The sequence below is a fragment of the Mauremys reevesii genome, linkage group 23 (assembly GCF_016161935.1).
Source record: "Mauremys reevesii isolate NIE-2019 linkage group 23, ASM1616193v1, whole genome shotgun sequence".
Taxonomy (NCBI): Eukaryota; Metazoa; Chordata; order Testudines; family Geoemydidae; genus Mauremys; species Mauremys reevesii.
The window spans coordinates 5,442,894-5,459,608 of record NC_052645.1 but is presented as its reverse complement, the minus strand read 5'-3'; the positions used below and the strand labels follow the sequence as shown (position 1 = coordinate 5,459,608).

The window sequence follows — 16,715 nt, the reverse complement described above, 5'->3', positions numbered from 1 at the left end:
TAGGCACCAACTCTGTGGGTGCTCCGGCCCTGGAGCACCCACAGAAAAAAATGTGCAGCTGCTTATCACCCACTGACAGCCTGCTCCTTCCTTCCCCTCCCATCGCCTCCCGTCCGCAGCAATCAGCTGTTCCGTGGCATGCAGGAGGCACTGGGGGGAGGGGGAGAAGTGGGGATGGGGTGCGCTTGGGGGAGGGGGCGGAACTAGGTGGGGAAGAGGCAGGGTTGGGGCTTGGGGGAAGGGGTGCAGTGGGGGCAGGGCCTGGGGCTGAGTGGAGGTTGGGCAAAGGAAAAAGACGGTGCCTGGGTCTCTACCTGAGGGGAAGGAGCTCTAGCCTACCAGCCAAGGCAGCCACCTGGGAGAGAGCACTGTCTTCCCAGCCAAGGGAGACTGCCAAGGGGACCTATGTACCCAGCACCCCAGGTAACTCACAGAGACATTGGGAGGCTTGCCCTCACCAACCTGCGGCTGGCCTGGCCAAAGGAGCTGTGCAAGACCCAAGAGAGGTCAGCAAGCCTCTAAGCAAACTGCACTGGAGGGGCCACACCCCAAACTGAACAGACTGGTAGGACATAGCCCAGGGCAGTGCATTTTGACTCCCTGCTTGGGGCTACCCCTCCCTCCATCCGTCCCCCCCATCCTCCAGTTCAGAGGTTGACATGTACAGGGCTCTGGGCTGGGACCTGGTGGAGAGGGAGGGCCTGGGTCCCTCTGCCCCCACTGGCTTTAAAGACTGAGACTCCTCAACCAAGGAGGAGGCTGAGCGCTCTAACCAGCCCTCAAAGCCACCTGTTACAGATGTCTTGGCTAGATTCCAACCTGCGTAATTAGTTCTGTTTACCAAGAATTCCCCCAGCAGCTGTAGTGGGGGTACATCGTTCTCTCTGCTTCTTCTTGTAAACTCTAAAGTAATGCTGCTGCTAAGAGCTCAGGCCAGAGGTGACTGCATTTCAGCAACAGATGAAGTGATTCCTGTGGATGTGGCCTATAAAATGCTCTGGGATCCACTGGGATGAAAGGTGCTCTGGCAGGCTTCCCTCACCCATTGGCTAACAATATGGGAAGGGTCATCACTTAGTCATTGTTATGTTATACTCTAAAATCAGAAAGAGCATGGCCAAAGCCAGGAACGAAGGCAATACCTCTGTCTCCAGGATAATGATACTTCATGTTCATCCAGTGAGCTCCAATCACTTGACAAACAAGGGTGAGCATCATTAGTTCCATTTTACACTACGGGAACTGAGACACAGCAGGGAAGTCACTTGCCCAACATCAGGCAGCGAGCCAGTAGCAAAGCTAGGAACAGAGCCCTGGTCCCTTGATTCCCAGTCCACTGGGCCATGTCGCCCCAATACATGATAGACAATAGCATGGCAGCTTGGTACAGCAATCGCACCCAGGTAAACCATTCTAAGAAATTCAGGCTAGAATGCAAATTCCATATGAATAGCACTAGTGAAAGCTAGTCCCTGCTTACCAGAGTTGAATGGATGCAGCGTGATCTTTCCAATGCCAAACTTTGAAGAGCACTGGCGTATTCTGCTTGCTGGGTCTGCTTCCAGGTCCTGTCCGCCCAAGCCTGTGGCTGCAGCCTCCCCACACACACAGTTCTATTGATCAGAATTGCAGAACTGAAAGGATTGCAAAAGCTTCCTGCCAAGTCATTAGAGAAGAGGAAATGTCATGTGATAGCAGGGTGAAGGAAAAGAGAAATAAACTAAAACATGGGGGAAAAGCAAATTGACAGCTAGCTGCCTTGCTGCCCATAGGCACCAACTCTGTGGGTGCTCCGGCCCTGGAGCACCCACAGAAAAAAATGTGCAGCTGCTTATCACCCACTGACAGGTTGCTCCTTCCTTCCCCTCCCTGCGCCTCCCGTCCGCCGCAATCAGCTGTTCCGTGGCATGCAGGAGGCACTGGGGGGAGGGGGAGAAGTGGGGATGGGGTGAGCTTGGGGGAGGGGGCGGAACTAGGGGCGGAAAAGCCATTAGCAATAGCATTTCATCAAAGGAACTCTACTTCTAATGGCTGTGTTCCTGAAAGAGATAGGAACATCGCAATTCACCTCTAGAGGCCAAGCAGGAATCCGGTCTCTTGTCTGTGGTTAAGTCAGGAAGCAAACAGCACTTGAATGGCATCTTTCCCAGCAGCAGGGCTGGCCTGTGCACAGGGTGCTTTTTCTTTACAAGTCCAAGAAAATTAATTGCTACATAAAGGCTGGGATTTTTGATGCACAAAGGCCACAGGAGCTGATTCTCCAGTAAAATAGTCAGCTCTGCATCTTTACACCAGTACTAAACAGACTTAAACCTGGGGAACCCAGCCACGCTAGGACTCCTGTTTTGCAAGGGGGTCCTCAGAGGTTGCTGAGCCATCCTAGCAGTTCCTATCCTACCCTCTACCAGGCACTGGTGTAGGGGTTAAGACTGGAGGAAAGAAGACATGGCCTGGGGTATCTTAGTGCCTGACAATCCCTAGCTCCCAGAACAGCCCTGGGGCCATTGTCAGCCGGTACAACTTAAAGAGGCATTGGACCACTCTGTGTTGCTCTTGGGAACTGACTTAGTGCTTGACACCCCCAAGATCAGGGCACCAAAGATGATTTACATAACAGCCTAGGATCTGGGCCAGCGAATGCAAAGTTCTGGTTCCCATAGCCATTGTAACTGGACAGCAATCATAGACTCATAGGGTTAGAAGGGACCACAAAGGTCATCTAGTGAGTCTAACCCCCCTGACAAGATGCAGGATTTGTTGTGTCTAAGCCATCCAAGACTGTTGGCTCCAGCCTCCCTTTGAAAATCTCCAGTGAAGGAGCTTCCACAACCCCCCGAGGCGTCTGTTCCATTGTCCTACTGCTCTTACAGTTAGGAGATTTAATCTGCTCTGCTGTAGTTTGAACCCAGTGCCTCTTGTCCTTCCCTCTGTGGCAAGAGAGAACAACTGTTCTCCATCTTTTTCATGGCAGTCTTTCAAGTATTTGAAGACTGCTATCATGTTTGCCTTCAATCTCCTCTTTTCCAAACTAAACATACCCAGTGCCTTCAGCCTTTGCTCATATTACTTGCATTCCATCCCTTTGATCATCTTTGTCACTTGCTTCTGGATCCTTTCCAGTTTCTCTACATCCTTTCTATACATTGGTGACCAAAACTGGACACCATACCCCAGCTGAGGCCTACCCAGCGCTGAGTAGAGTGGTACTATCACCTCCCATGACTTGCATGCTGTGCCTCTGTTAATGCAGTCTAAAATTGCATTTGCTTTTTTTGCAACAGCATCATATTGCTGACTCATGTTGAGGTTGTGATCCACCACCACTCCCAGATCCTTCTCAGCAGTGCTGCTGCCAAGCCAGTTATCCCCATTCTGTATGCGTGCATTTGGTTTTTCTTCCACTTTACATTTGTCTTTGTTGAATTTCATTTTCTCATCTACAGCCCAGTTCTCCAGTTTGTAAAGAGCCCTCTGAATTTTAGCTCTATCCCCCCAATTGTCAGCAACCTCCCGCCCCAGCTTTGTGTCAAGTGCAAATTTGATGAGTATGCTCTCTATTCCCACATCCAGGTCATTAACAGAGATTTTTAACAATACTGGACCCAGAACAGATCCCTGTGGAACCCCCCTAAGACCTCCCTCCAATCTGATATCATTCCATTAATAGTTACTCTTTGTTTGTGGTTGTTTAACCAATTATGTGTCCACTTAATGGTAGTTCTGCCTGTAATAGAAAGAGAGCCTGAGACATAAGCCCTTGTATCAGAGGTCCGGTCTGTAGCCTGAACTAAAGTAGTGGTCAAGCCTTGCTAATATAAAGCAAAGTTAGTAAGAGCCATGCTGGGAGCAGAGTCAGGCTCTGCCTGCATTCAGGCTCACAGGGTCTGGCAAGAACAGGGCTGGTATTACAAAAACACACATTCCTGAGAAATGCTGGGCACAGGACACTCACACAAACACTTCCGGAAGGATCGTACCAGAACACCCCAATACCACGTATGGTACAAACACAGGCCCCAAGGATGATACAAAAATACACTGACCCCCTCTTAGAGATAAGGTCAGGATGACAGTGTGATGGATAGAGATGTTTTGATCGAACCAACATGTACAAGATAATGGGTGGTAACTAACCACGTCAGAGGGTGGTAACTGGCCATGTCAGAGGGGCAATACATAACTTGTTTGTATCAGTGTATAAAATGGAGTCTCAGACTGGGAGTGTCTTTGGCTGGCCGGGGGGCAGTGGAAAGTCCTGCCACTGACTGAGCCGGTCCATTGTGATGGGCATACATGTGTTAGTGATCCTGTAGAATCTATGGGATACTAGGACCGTGCTTCGTTAACAATAAACCTGGCCGGGTGCCTTAGCTACTAAACAAGTCTGTGGTTATTGGGCAGTTTGATCGGAACCTGCTGTATGGGCTATCTGGCCATAGCCAGTGCAGCACGCAGAGAGAACACATACACGTAGCCAACATCTGATGACACTGCGTAAGCCCACATTTCTCCAGCTTACTTATCAGAATGTCAAGTGAAACTGTGTCAAAAGCTTTCCTGAAATCCAGGTATATTATATCCTCCAAACCAATTACCCTATGAAAGAAGGAAAGCAAGCTGGTTTGGCATGATTGTTCTTGGTAAATCCATGCTGGCTGCTAACGATCACCCCTTCATCCTCCTGGTACTTGCAAGTTCCCAGCAAACTCTCCGTGTTTGCTTCTCCTCTGTTCGCTGCTGTAATGCATACACACATTGTGGTGTTAAAGTCTCTCTAGAGGTGACTGGAGAACAAGAGCTCACTGGGACTAAAGGTCACTATGGGTATGTCTACACAGCATTTTGGAGCAAGCCTCCCAGCTTGGGTCAACAGACTTGGGCCTGGTCTACACTACAAGTTTAGGTCGAATTTAGCAGCGTTAAATTGAAATAACCCTGCACCAGTCCACACAGAGAAGCCATTTACTTCGACATAAAGGGCTCTTTAAATCTATTTCTGTACTCCTTCCCGATGAGGGGAGTAGTGCTGAAATCGACATTGCCGGTTCGAATTAGGGTTAGTGTGGACGCAATTCGACGGTATTGGCCTCTGGAAACTATCCCACAGTGCACCATTGTGACTGCTCTGGACAGCGATCTGAACTCGGATGCACTGGCCAGGTAGACAGGAAAAGCCCCGCGAACTTTTGAATTTCATTTCCTGTTTGCCCAGTGTGGAGAGCTGATCAGCACAGGTGACCATGCAGAGCTTATCAGCACAGGTGACCATGCAGTCCGAGAATCGAAAAAGAGCTCCAGCATGGACTGTACAGGAGGTAGTGGATCTGATCGCTGTATGGGGAGGGGATTCCGTGCTAGCAGAACTACGTTCCAAAAGACAAAATGCCAAAACATTTGAAAAAATCTCCATGGGCATGATGGAGAGAGGCCACAATAGGGACTCACTACAGTGCCGCGTGAAAGTTAAGTTGCTCAGACAAACGTACCAGAAAGCAAAAGAAGCAAACGGACGGTCCAGTGCAGAGCTACAGTCATGCTGCTTCTACGCTGAGCTGCATGCAATTCTAGGGGGTGCCGCCACCACTACCCCACCCCTGACCGTGGATTCCGAGGAGGGGGTACTCTCAGCCATGCCTGAGGATTTTGCAGATGGGGAAGATGAGGAGGAGGAGGAGGACGAGCTTGTGGAGAGCACACAGCGCACCATTCTCCCCAACAGCGAGGATTCCTCAGCCTGACTGAAATAGCCTCCTAACCCTCCCAAGGCGGTATCCTGGACCATGAAGCCGGAGAAGGGACCTCTGGTGAGTGTACGTCCAAATGCACATTCTACCACCATTCTGCACTTGCTCAGCCTATAGTTGAACAGCTCCTGACTACTGTCCAGGCTGCCTGTGTATGGCTTCATGAGCCATGGCATTAAGGGGTAGGCTGGGTCCCCAAGGATAACTATAGGCATTTCAACATCCCCAATGATTATTTTCTAGTCTGGGAAGTAAATCTCTTGCTGCAGCCGTTTAAACAAACTAGTGTTCCTAAAGACGTAAGTGTCATGAACCCTTCTCGGCCATCCCACGTTGATGTTGATGAAATGTCCCTTGTGATCCACCAGTGCTTGCGGCACCATTGAAAAGTACCCCTTGCGGTTTATGTACTGGCTGCCCTGGTGCTCCAGTGCCAAGATAGGGATATGGGTTCCATCTATCGCCCCACCACAGTTAGGGAATCCCATTGCAGCATGGCCATCCACTATGACCTGCACATGTCCCAGAGTCACTACTTTTGGTAGCATCAGCTCAGTGATTGCTTTGGCTACTTGCATCACAGCAGCCCCCACAGTAGATTTGCCCACTCCAAATTGATTCCCGACTGACCGGTAGCTGTCTGGCGTTGCAAGCTTCCACAGGGCTATCGCCACTCGCTTGTGAACTGTGAGGGCTGCTCTCATCTTGGTATTCTGGCGCTTCAGAGCAGGGGAAAGCAAGTCACAAAGTTCCATGAAAGTGCCCTTACGCATGCGAAAGTTTTGCAGCCACTAGGAATCGTCCCGCACCTGCAATACTGTGTGGTCCCACCAGTCTGTGCTTGTTTCCCAGGCCCAGAATCAGCGTTCCAGAGCTAGAACCTGCCCCATTAACAACATGATCTCCAAAGCGCCGCGGTTTGAGAGAATTCTGTGTCCATGTCCTCATCACTCTCGTTGCCGCGCTGCCATCACCTCCTCTTCGCCTAGTTTTCCAGGTTCTGATTCAGCATAAACTGCACAATAATGGGTGAGGTGTTTACAATGTTCTTGACTGCTGTGTTGAGCTGAGCGGGCTCCATACTTGCCGTTCTATGGCGTCTGCACTGAAAAAAGGCGCGAAACGATTGTCTGCCGTTGCTCTGATAGAGGGAGGGGTGACTGACGACATGGCTTACAGGGAATTAAATTTCACAAAGGCAGAGGCTTTGCATCAATAAGAAACACAAACAACTGTCACACAGAATGGCCCCCTCAAGGATTGAACTCAAAAGCCTGGGTTTAGCAGGCTGTTGATTTCACGGAGGGAGAGCAAATGAATACAAAACAAATCGGGTCTATTTCTTGTTTTGACCCACTCCATCTATCTTTTACATCTTAGGCTGGCAGCAGACAGTGCAGTATGACTGCTAGCCATTATCATCTCCTGGGCGCTTGGCAGAAGATGCTGCATTATGACTGCTAGCCCTCAACATCTCCTGGGCACTTGGCAGAAAATGGGAAATGACCTGGCTGAGTCACTCCCATCTCTGTAGGATGATGATGGCGTTCAGTCCTAACGCACCATTTGCTGCCAAAAGGCAATGAGCTGCTGCTGTGTAGCAATACAGTCCCACATCTGCCAGCACCCAGGAGACTCACGGTAACAGTCAGCTGTGCGGGCTCCACGCTTGCCGTGGTATGGTGTCTGCACAGATAACCCAAGAAAAAAGGCATGAAACGGTTGTCTGCCGTTGCTTTCATGGCGGAGGAAGGGAGGGAGAGGGGGGCCTAACGACATGTACCCAGAACCACCTGCAACAATGTTTTTTGCCCCATCAGGCATTGGGATCTCAACCCAGAATTCCAATGGGCGGTGGAGACTGCGGGAACTATGGGATAGCTATGGGATAGCTACTCAGTGCAACACTCCGGAAGTTGACGCTAGCCTCGGTACATGGACGCACACTGCCAAATTAATGTGCTTAGTGTGGCTGCATGCACTCGACTTTATACAATCTGTTCCCAAAAATCGAATTTTGTAAAATCAGAGTAATCTTGTAGTGTAGACATACCCTTGAGTTTGCAAGGCTCGTGCTAGTACTCTAAAAATAGTGTCTAGACAGCATCCCCCCCATCCACCCCCCCCCACACACACACACGATCCCAGTATTATTAAACTGGTGCCCCATGCTCTATTGAAGGCAGTCCCCTGCTGGCACTGCCAACCCGTGTATCAAGGGGGCACCCACCACCATTGCTGACACACACTGAGCTTCGTACGCAGCAGACGCTGCGGCAGTGGCTCAAGGCAGGCTTTGTGCTGTCACACGGAGGCTGCATCTTGCTGGAGCCCACAGCCCACCTGCAGCCCCTAGCCACTCCTGGCTCACCACAAGCATTCTGACAGGAAGTACCAAGCAATAATAACAACAACAATAATACAAATGTGTGTGCATGACAGAGTGTGTGTGTGTGCACGCACACACGCATGTGTGTATGTACGTGAGTGTGGGAGAGAGCCAGTACGTGTGAGAGAGACAGAGAGAGAGATTGTGTGTGTGACTGTGTGTTGGGGGGACTCTGTAACAGTGTATGTTGGGGAGTGTGAGACTGTGTGTGAGTTAGTGAACTGTGAGAGACAGTGAGCGCACTGTCACTTTAAACCCCCCCCCCCTTCCCGCCCCCACACTCACCGAGTGGCGCAGGCAGGCAGGGTCCAGGGAGGGACTCCGCTCCGGGCAGCAGTGGGCCGGGGCTGCGCCGCTCTGGGCTCCCCAGAGCCGGAGGCTGGAGCCCTCAGCCGGCCGGCTGTGGACCGAGTGAGGGAGGGGGTGGGGCTGAGGAGAAGCCCGCCAGCCCAGTGTGGGGGAGGGGCCAGAGAAGAGAGGATTCCAGCTGAGGCCAGTGAGGGTGGTGCCCCAAATTTTTGGGTGCCCTACGCAACTGCGTATGCCTAGGGACGGCCCTGCCCACCCTTCCTGCTGCACTCCAAACCCCTCAGCCTCAACCAAGAGCCCCCACCCCCAGCTGGAGCTCTCCCCCACTCCTGCACCCCAACCTCCTGTCCCAGCCCGGAGCCCCATCCTGCAAACCAAACCCCTCATCCCCAGCCCTACCCCAGAGCCCTCAGTCCCCTGCAACCCAACCCCCAGCCATGAGCCCCCTTCTGCATCCCTGGCCCCACCTCACAGCCCACAACTCCAGCCAGTGCCCTTACCCTCTCCCACACCCAACCGAGTGAAAATGAATGAGGGTGGGGGAGAGTGAGTGAGAGAGGGAGGTGGGATGGAGTGAGGGGCCTCGGAGAAGGGGCAGGGGTGGGGTAAGGGTGTTCAGTTTTCTGCAGTCAAAAAGTTGGCAACCCTAACGTCAGCTGCAGCTATGAGTTCTGCTGGAAACCAGGCCCCACTCTAGGGGTTTCACATCTGTGTGTCATTTCTGGAGTGCCCAAACGCCAAGGGTAGCTGGGGAATGCTGGCCATATTCTTCCCAGTAAGAGACTCAGTGTCTTGGACAAGCCCTTCCAGTATGAGCCATTCACCTGCAGGTATGCACTGGGCCCACAGCACAGACACCTGGAGCCCAGCTGCCTTCCCCTTGCTGTGTGTGGCCCAGGCACCCAGCTGCCAGACTGCCAGTATACCAGGAGCAGTGTGAGGAGCCCAGCAGAACTGTCCATGGGGTAGGTTGTGGGAGCAGCTCAGGTGCTTTCCAGCTCTAGGGACCCGTTTAGTGTATCTGAAAATCTGCACACAGATTGTTAATGAGCCAGAACATGTCAACATTTAATGAAGGGGGCGGGGGGGAGCTGTGCACCACTGCCTGTCACTGGCATCAGGAGACTGGGAATGGCCCAAGCTGTGAGAGCCTGTCCCAGGCCCCTCCCCAACCCCCTGACATACAGAGGTGTCTGACTGTCTCTAGCTGGCCACTGAGGAACAGAGATGGTGGCAGCAGCCTCACTGTGGCACTGTTTGCCTTCTTGGGCTTGACTGAAAGAATCAGAGGTGTCATTTAGATCACACACCTCCAGGTGCATATTCAGAGCGGCACCTTTGGGAGTTTCTGCAAGCAGCCCCGACTAGCTCCCCTTCCCCATAACTCACTACAGACCCTTTCAAGCAAGAGAAGGGCTCACAGGATAGTAAATGTGACTCAAGGGCTGTCAAACATGCATTGGCACAACCATCAAACTGAGAACATGACTGAAATGTGGAATGCCTGGCTTTTGTTATACATTGCCCCATAATTGATAGGGTTTTTAACTACAGAACTTCTTCAGGGTGTTTTCTGACTGTACAAATTCAATTGATACAATTTTAAAATGAGAAAACTAGAAAAATTGATACCATTATATGCATCCATAACTCTCTTCCGCCCCCACCGCCAGGTCATCAGCAGGATTTGAAGCCAAGACATTCAGATCCTTAGCACACATGTTTACTAGGGGAGGAGCGGGGGCAGCTCTAGGATTTCCGCCGCCCCAAGCACGGTGGCACGCCGCGGGGGGCGCTCTAGCGGTCGCTGGTTCTGCAGCTCCAGTGGACCTCCCACAGACATGCCTGTGGAGGGTCCGCTGGCCCCACGGCTCCGGTGAACCTCCCGCAGGCATGCCTGCGGATGCTCCACTGGAGCCGCGGGACCAGCGGCCCCTCCGCAGGCACGTCTGCGGGAGGTCTACCGGAGCCGCCTGCTGCCCTCCCGCTGGGACGCCGCCCCAAGCGCGCGCTTGGCGCGCTGGGGTCTGGAGCCAGCCCTGGGGAGGAGCATGGTCTCATGGTTAGAGCAGTAGCTGGTTAGAGAGAATATAGCCAAGCTCATAGATTTGGCACATCTATTATGACAATTTCCCAACTCAAAAAGTGTTGCATCTGACACGGGGGGTCTATATTAGACTTCATCTTCACAGCTAAAGAACTGATCATAGAACTAAAAAATAATGGTAATTTAGATACACATGATCGTGATTTGATCACCTTTATAATGTGCAAACAGAAAAAAGTCCAAACCAGTCCAACCATGTACCTGTTGCTTTAAAAGGGTCAATTTCAAAAAGTGGAAAACAGTTATGAGCCAATTCAGCCGGAAGTAAGAATTTTATCAGAAAAATGTGAATGATAATTGGCAATTGCTTAAGAATACTTTACTATATGCCCAAAAAGCCACAATCCCACAACTCAGGAAGAAGGCCGTGCAATTAAAAAACAGATCAAGTTTAGAGGGGAAGTGAAGGCAGTTATTTAAAACATATATAACTAATGGATGGAGAAGGTGCAGTAATGAATATAAATCAGAAGCTAGGAATTGTAGAAAATTGATAAGGCAAGCAAAATAACACAAGGAAAAATCTATGGCCAGTAGAGTTAAGAACAATAACAAGGCATTTTAAAAAGTAGCAAGATCAGAAAGAATCCTAACAATGGTGTGGTGGGGTGTACCAGCCCCTTCGAGGCTTCCTGCTGGAGGCCCTGCGATCCTACCATACCCCGCCCCAGGTAGGGTTGCCACCTTTCTTACTGCTGGTAACTGGATGCCCAAGGCCCTGCCTCTTCTCCACCTCTTCCCCCAAGGCCACACCCCTGCTCTGCCTCTTCCCTCAAGGCCCCACCTCTCTTCTGCCTCTTCCTCCCCATGTCCTGCCCCCATCGCTCACTCCTTTCTCCATCCTTCCTCATGTCACTTGCTGGATTGTCTCAAGGAGCCTGCTTGCAGGAAGGAGGTAGCCCCGATGAGCAGGGGCTGGCACCTCCTGTCACCCCACAGTAACCGGACTTTTGGTTCGGGTGCCATTTAGGGTTGCCAGGTCCCCTTTTTGACCAGATTTTCTGGTTGAAAACCAGGCACCTGGCAACCCTAATTAGCACCTGGACACAGAAGCCAAAAAATGGACTGTCCAGTAAAACCTGGACAGGTGGCAACCTAGACCCAGGAAGAAGCAGCAGAGTCGGGTCCTCCAGGCCTGCCTAAATAGGCCTCATGGAAGCAGCCAATCAGAGCCTAGCAGGCTCAGTTAAAAGGCGCTCTAGGGCCTGAGTAGGTCAGTTCCTGTCTGGGACCAGAACAGCAAGGAAGGGTGCTTGTTGCTGCTGACAGGAGCTCCAGAAGAGAACCAGAAGACAGCTCCTGGTGCTCCCTGCATTCAGCAGGAGGAGGAGGATTTGAGAACCTCAGCCCTGAGTCAGGGTGAAGAGAAAGGGGCTACATGGGAAAAGGCCCATGGAATAGCAGAAGCAAACGGAAGGAAGCAGTATGTAGGGTCCCTGGGCTGGCACCCGGAGTAGTGGGTGGGCCATGGTCCCTCCCCCTGCAGCCTACTAGCCAAGTGACCTAAGCCCCCAAGGGGGACAAGGCTCTGTTTGGAAGCCCAAGTGAAGACAGTTTTGTTGAACTCTTTGCAACCCTGGAATGGGACTGAACGTGAGAGACCCAGCTGGAGCGCTGGGGCAGTGAAGATAAAGAGGCTCCAAGCAGAAAGCCTCCGGGGGCAGGGCTCTATAACAGGGCAGGGAAGGACAAGCAAACTCCTGCTTTCCACTTTAAACTAGCCCTGCTGCTATTAATAGCTCCAGCAGGGAGGTTTGCTAAGCACACAGGAATTTCAAGTTCAGGCCCCAATTCTTCCTGGCCTCAGAACAGATCAGCCTTAGCATTGCCATATGTAGCATTGTACATGTTCAAAGCAGTGTGCAGTATTACCAAGGCCAAAATGTGACAAATTATGAGTCAGACCCTGCTTGGAATTGAGACTCTACTGGGAATTGTGTGATTATGGGAGACTTTAATTTCCCAGATATAGACTGGGGGACAAATGCTACTAATAATAGTAGGGCCCAAATTTTCCTGAACTTGAGAGCAGACAGGTTTCTTCACCAAACGGTCGCTGAACCAACAAGAGATGATGCCATTTTAGATTTGGTACTGGTGAGTAGTGAGGAGCTCATAGAACAGGGGAGGCCAACCTCAGCCTGAGAAGGAGCCAGAATTTACCAATGTACATTGCCAAAAAACCACAGTAATATGTCAGCAGCCCCCAATCAGCTCCCCCACCCCACTCCCAGCTCCACCCCCTCCCTCCCCGCACCTCCCAATCAGCTGTTTCGTGGCATGCAGGAGGCTCTGGGAGAGAGGAGCGAGGGCACGGCAGGCTCAGGGGAGGGGATGGGAAGGGGTGGAGTGTGGGCAGGACCTGTGTCAGAGCCAGGGGTTGAGCAGTGAGCACCCTCCCAGCACATTGGAAAGTTGGTGCCTGTAGCTCCAGCCCCAGAGTTGGTGCCTATACAAGGAGCCGCATATTAACTTCTGGAGAGCCGCATGTGGTGCCGGAGCCACAGGTTGGCCACCCCGTCACAGAAGAACTGGTTGTAAGGGACAACCTTGGTTCAGGTGATCATGAGCTAATTTAGTTTAAACTAAACGGAAGGATAAACAAAAATAGATCTGGGACTATGGTGCTTGATTTCAAAAGAGCAAATTTAAAAATTAAGGGAAGTAGTTAGGGACGTGACTGGACTGAAGAACACAAGGATCTGAATGTGAAGTAGGCTTGGAATTACTTCAAGTCAAAGTTGCAGAAGTTATGTGAAACCTGCATCCTAAGCAAGGGGGAAAAATTCATAGGGAAGAGCTGCAGCCCAAACTGGATGGGATAAAGTACAACATGGTTTTACAAAAGGTAGGTCATGCCAGACCAATCTGATCTCTTTCTATGAGAAGATAATTGATTTTTTAGACAAAGGAAATGCAGTAGATTTAACCTACCTGGATTTCAGTAAAGCATACGGTTCCACATGGGAAATTATTAAATTCGAGAAGATGGGGATTAATATAAGAATTGAAAGATGGGTAAGGAACTGGTTAAAGGGCAGACTATGATGGGTTGTACTGAAAGGTGAACTGTCAGACTGGAGGGAGGTTACTAGTGGAGTTCCTCAGGGATCAGTCTTGGGATCAATCTTATTTAACATTTTTATTACTGACACAAAAAGTGGGAGTGTGCTAATAAAATTTGCAGATGACACAAAGTTAGGAGGTAATGCCAATATGAAGGTTGACCAGAATATTATACAAGAAGATCTGGATGACTTTGAAAACTGGAGTAATAGAAATGGGATGGAATTTAATAGTGCAAAGTACAAGAGACTTAGGGACTAACCAGAATTTTTGCTATAAACTGGGGACGTATCAGTTGGAAGCAACAGAGGAGGAGAAAGAGCTGGGGGTGATGGTCAGTCACAGGATGACTATGAGCCACCAATGTGATGCAGCCATGAAAAAGGCTAATGCAATCTCAGAAAGCATCAGGCAAGGGATTTTCAGTAGAGATAGCAAAGATACCATCATACAAGGCACTGGTGAGACCTCATCTGGAATACTGTGTGCAGTTCTAGTCTCCCATGTTCAAGAAAGATGAATTCAAACAGGAACAAGGGCTATGAGGATGATCAGAAGAATGGAAAACCTACCTTGTGAGAGGAGACTTAAGGAGCTTGCCTTCTTTAGCCTAACCAAACAAAGGCTGAGGGGAAATATGATTGCTCTCTATAAATACACCGGGAGGATAAATACCAGGGAGGGGAAGTTTAAGTTCCGTGCCAATGGTGCACAGGAACAAATGGATATAAACTGGCCATCAATACATTTTGGCTTGAAATTAGGCGAAGGTTTCTAACTATCAGAGGAGTGAAGTTCTGGAACAGCCTTCCATGGGGAGCAGTGTGGGCGAAAAAACTAACTAGCTTCAAGACTGAGCTTGATAAGTTTATGAAAGGGATGCTACGCTGAGACAATGGCATGTGGCCCATCTGCCACTGCTAGTAGCAAGTATCTCCGGCCATTAGTGGAAGAGCTGGGATAGGACTGGTCTTTGGGCTTGCAGTTCATTGTCCTTTCCCCTTGGTGCCAGGGCACTGTTTCTCATTTGGCTTCCTAATCTTGTGTGCAGTATTGTGAGTCTGCCTGTAGCAAGGGCCAAAATCACGTTATGATACATTTGCAAGAGTGAGTAAACTGTCATTCCTCTAGGCCAGCGGTTCTCAAATTGTGGGTCGGGACCCCAAAGTGGGTCATTACCCCATTTTAATGGGGTTGCCAGGGCTGGCATTAGACATGCTGGGGCCTGGGGCCGAAGCCCCACCACCCTGGGCCAAAGCTGAAGCCAAAGATCTTCAGTCCTCGATGGCTGGACTCAGGTTACAGGCGGTTGGGCTCGGGTTTTGGCCCCCCTGCTTGGGTGGACTCAGGCTTCCGTAACCCCTCCTGGGGTCACGCAGTAATCTTTGTCACCTGAAGAGAGTCACGGTGCAATGAAGTTTGAGAACCGCTGCTCTAGGCCATGCTGCCTTAGCACATGATCCAAGGGCCCCAGATTAGTTGTGTTGTCTTGTCTCTTCTCTCTCTGGAGGTGACTGCCCATCAGATTCACTGACCAACAGAGCACATAGGATTCTAAAGCCACCCCCTTGGAGCCCCAGGGCTGGGAATGCCTGTGTATCCCTGACTCCCTTGTGTCGCTGCCTCTGTGGTCAGTTTCTATCAAAGAGACTGACACACAAAGAGCACCAATGTTCATGTCATTTTGTGGGGAGGAGGATTATTTGCTGGCAATGAAGGGACAATTTGTCATTTTTGCTGAATAGTGATTTATACTGAGACAATTCAAGACATAGAAACAGTCAAAAATGCTTATTTCTTTAAAAGAACCAAATCATTTCCAGAGCCCAGACAGACAGTCCATGCACAGGAAATTATGTCATAGTTCTTACTATAAGCAGAAAGCTAGTGATTTCACAAAACCACTGGTTCATTAGTTTTACCTTAATTAATTAACAGAGAAGCGGAGGAGCTGCCAGAGTGGATCAGACCAGGGTCCCTCTAGCTCAGAATCCTGTCTCTGACAATGGCCATCACCAGCTGCTCTGGAGGAAGGAGCTGCTCTGGAGGAAGTAGCAGTTATGAGACAGCATGCACTAGGAAAAGGCTCGCGCTGATCCCTTTAACTAGAGGTTGGTTCATGCCCTGATTCAGGAAGTTTCTATCCCTTCCAAAATTCTGGGGTGGTTTTGTTTGTTTCTTTGTTTCAATCTTTCCTATTATATCTCTGGATAGTCAGGTCTTCCATATAAACATCCAGACCTTTTCTGAACTCTGCTAATCCCGTGCCTCAATGAGTCATAATTTAAAGGAATTATGGATTATTTAGTATGACCTCCTGCATATCACCAGCTACTACATTTCACCCAGTTAGGCCTGTACTGAGCCTTTAATTCTTTATCAGTTGAATCCTGTATCAGCTTTCCCATTATTTTGCCTACGACTGATGTCAAGCTAACTGGTCTATAATTACCTGAGACATTTTGCTTGGTCTTTATGACTATTGGTATAACATTAGCACTCTTCCTGTGGCTGTGAGTTCCACCTGCTAATTGAGCAATCTGCAAAAAAGTGTTCCCTTTATCAGTTTTGAATCTGCCATCTTTCTATTTCATTGAACATGCCCTTGTTCCTGTATTATGAGAGGATGTGAACAGGAGGGCCTAATTTACTTCCAGTGTTAGTTTCTCTACCTGTCACGTCTCTTCTCATCCCTTGAAGACCTGGACTTCGCAGATGATGTCGCTTTCCTGTCACATACCCAACACCATATACAAGAAAAAACAATTTGCTTAATGCATTCAGCCAGCAATAAGACAGATATAATGGCCTTTAATATTGCCTTGCCATCACCAGTATGGATAGAGGATTATGTTCTCATCAATGTAAAAACATTCACATACTTGGGCAGCACCATCACCCAGGACGGTGGAACAAGCTGGGACATCCAGAACAAAATCAATAAAGCTAGGAACACCTTCAGGAGCTTAAATACAGTCTGGAAATCATCAAAATACAACACCAAAACCAAACTCAAGATTTATCAGAGCTGTGTACTTTCAACACTACTTTATAGTTCAGAATTGTGAATGAGAAAGTCTGACATGTCCAAACTGTCTTC

The 16,715-nt window shown here is 49.8% G+C and overlaps 1 protein-coding gene across 7 annotated transcripts in view; it reads right to left on the bottom strand.

Annotated features, from left to right (window-relative positions):
• Window positions 1-16,715, bottom strand: part of PTAFR (platelet activating factor receptor) — a 39,169-nt gene that overhangs the window by 9,918 nt on the left and 12,536 nt on the right. For 4 of the 7 annotated variants that reach the window (XM_039511880.1, XM_039511876.1, XM_039511882.1 and 1 more), the window contains exon 2: window positions 1,481-1,656. The gene's annotated coding sequence lies outside the window, so the exon portion shown is untranslated. Of the gene's footprint in view, window positions 1-1,480; window positions 1,657-4,595; window positions 4,767-8,418; window positions 8,537-16,715 lie in introns of those variants that run through there. The other 3 variants (XM_039511878.1, XM_039511877.1, XM_039511879.1) reach the window with 3 other exon arrangements.